We start from the raw sequence: 3243 nt of genomic DNA, 5'->3' as shown, positions 1-3243 counted from the left end.
TATATATATATATATATATATATTTCTGATTAGAATTTATATTTGATTTTTTTTTTCCTATTAGGAGAAGAGGGTATTGTTGTCACTTTCTATTGAGTGATGATTTTTGTGCTTCTTATAACTATGATCGGTTTCATCCTTCTTTTTCATGGAAATGGCAAGCATTCATTCATGTTTATCAAGCATTATTGACCTTAGGTAAATGCTTATGACAATCGGAGCCATGTGAAATAAGCTTGTGAACCTTTTGAGTTTGGATTTTTATATATGCAGTAATTTTTTGTGTACATAACTCATACTATATAATAAATGGTACATTTTTCTAAGTGTACTCTGCAAATTTGTTTGAAGTTGGCATCCTATCTATATATGCATCACACAAGGACATGTTCATCTTTCATACTATTCTCACATATACCTGATGTTAGTATTTTTTAGTGTGGCGAAGAATAGAAAAAAAGCAAGAATGTAGGGACATATGTACCCTTAATCGTTTCTACTTGCTCCTTTTTATAGTTGTTCTTTTAGATAACATTGCTAAGTTTCTTTTGAATGCTATGGTGTTTGCAGTTTGTCTTGGTTTTTTTGCTATATCTTATTAAGTTTCTCTTCCTTATAATGAAGTCAGTAGAAATCAACCTAAAAAGAAACAAATTGCGTTTTTTGAAAATCTATATATTTTATCATTTTTCAATGAGATTTTATAATTTATATTTTGTATTTGTATTCCATTAAAAACCAATAACACAGACTGTTTTGAAGTCTTAAGTCAGCAATCAACAAGCGTTACACAAATTAGGATGATCAAATTTCAAACTTTCATACTTATAAAATAAAGAGGAGATTAATCATAAGTCCTAAAAAAATTAGTGGTAAATATGTTCAGGTGCAGTGGTTCATAAGTGAGATTGATGGTTTTCTAGTTGGAATGGCATCTTCTAGAGTTCATAAGTTCAAGTTATAGAAACAATCTCTTTATATTGTATGGGTTTGCTGCTGCATAGATTAACCTATTCATTGATTGGAAAGATCTCTCTTACATATTTCAGAATGTGTCCTAGTTTGTCATTTATTGTAATTTTTTTGTATCTTTTTTGTTTCAGTTCTTTGTTAGAAGCATTTTAATGCCAAGCATGTATTTCAAAACATTATAATGGGTTTTATTTCCTTTTAATTTTTTGATCTTACAGATTTCTAAATAAATTGACCTGTGATTAGATTTAGTAGTTGTTTAATCAAATCATATATGATAACAATTTAGCCATCATATCGTGTAAAGATTAAATACATCTATAGTTAAGTATTGGTGGTCCGATTTCTCTGAAAAAACTTTTGATTGTGGCAATTCTTTGATCATGAAGTTGAGATTAAAGATGATGTTGTGAGAAGTTTATGGGCGTGATTTGATTTTCAGTCAGATGTCATATGAGGGAGATCAGGGCTCCGATAGTTAAGCCATTAGCTCAAATTTCAGATTGCAATAGAATAAGGAAACCTCTTTTTCTACTATTTAGGATAAGTTTGGATTTGAATTTAAATTCAGATTATGATATTTTTTGCAATTATCATTGTTTAGTTTTAACTTATATGGTTGGTTTGAGAAAAGGACCAAAATGGTCCCTCAACTATATGTGGAGGCTAATTTAGTTCTAAACTATATAAAAAATCCAATTTAATCCTTGCACTTTTAACATAAGAGCTAAAATGGTCCTGTTTTGAGTAATGCAAATTAAAATGAAAGTTAACAGATGTGTTAAAAATGAATGATGTGTATTCATTTCATCAATAATCATAAAAAAATGAAGTGATATTGAAAATATTAGAAATACATTATATCATAAACAAGACAAGTAATAAATTAGATTTTGTAAAAATTTGAGAAGACAAATTTCTGAAGCACCCTCATTTTGAGCATCATATGTTAACTTCAATTTTGATTACTTTTAACGACGAGATTATTATGACCTCAGTTTTGAAAGTCCAGGGACTATATCGGATCTTTCATGTAGTCTGAGTGAAAAGCACACCCAAATGGTTGGGGGACCATTTTAAGCCTTTTCTATTTTTCACGTTATACTAGGGTTTGTCTAGATTTAGATAAGAATATATTCATGTTTGATTTTCCTATATATGAGTTTATTTTTTTGAGATGAAAAATTAGTACTGCTGAGACTGATGTTTTACTATTCTGGAGCAGAACAAAGCAGAAAAAAAAATGAATTTTTGCTGTCTAATCCAAAAACAACAAATCTTTAGTTTTTTTTTTTTTTTCAGCAATCCAATAAAAAGAGGAGCAGCAAACAGCAATCCAATAAAAAGAGAATCCAATAAAAAGAGGAGCAGCAAATCAACTGCTGTTCATTGAAGTGGTAATTAAGATGAGGAGAGTTGTTGCACTCCAACTAGGAGTTCAAAACAGAGCGCATTTTAATTTCATTTTCAGCAAGAAATAACCACAACAACAAGAAGAAGCCTTTATCCCACTAACTGGGGTCGGCAGCTTGAATCCTTTTTTCTCCATGTCCTTTTGAGTGTCGTATTTTCATGAAATTCTAATAAACTAAGATCATTTTTTACACTATGCCTAAATCTTTTTAGGTCTACCTTTGCCTTTCTTAACATGAGCTGAATATAAAACATCTACTCTCCTAATCGGATTATCAGCTGGTCGACGTTTCCAATAAGAAAGAAGAATATTCAAAAAGGAAAAGTCATCAACATCATGTAATAATGCTCAATTATATGTTTGGCTGAATGATATATCAATAGGAAGCCGCCTTAAGAAATTTTCAATCCTTTTTGAATCTGGTTTCATTGTGAGCATATGCAATAACACAAGAGGTTAGCTAGTATCAAAGCATCATTTCTTAGCGTGTGGTAGGAATGATGTAAATTAACTGTATGGATCAAGCTGGCATTCGAGCATCATTTTTTGGCTGGATGTATAATCAAAGAAAGGATAAAAGGACAAGGGTGTGCCACCTCTTGTTTTGGAAACATGTTGGAAGTCATGAAAGAGACCAGCAAGAAGAAGATGAAGAAAGTCAATCAAGGACTTAAATTAATTCTACACTTGTATGACTAAATTAAATAAGTGTACGAGAGTGCAAACAACCATTACTGAGACTAATGACCAAGTCGTACGCCACCTCTTCCGACTCCCTTTTTTGTGTCCAATAAAAAAAATGATTGGAGAGGATGAAGATGAGGATAGGATTTCCGCTATGGTAGTTGTTATTGAGA

This window comes from Phalaenopsis equestris, unplaced genomic scaffold (genome assembly GCF_001263595.1).
Source record: "Phalaenopsis equestris unplaced genomic scaffold, ASM126359v1 Scaffold000002, whole genome shotgun sequence".
Classification (NCBI taxonomy): domain Eukaryota; kingdom Viridiplantae; phylum Streptophyta; class Magnoliopsida; order Asparagales; family Orchidaceae; genus Phalaenopsis; species Phalaenopsis equestris.
The sequence above is the reverse complement of the archived record's forward strand: the minus strand, read 5'-3'. Positions refer to the sequence as shown.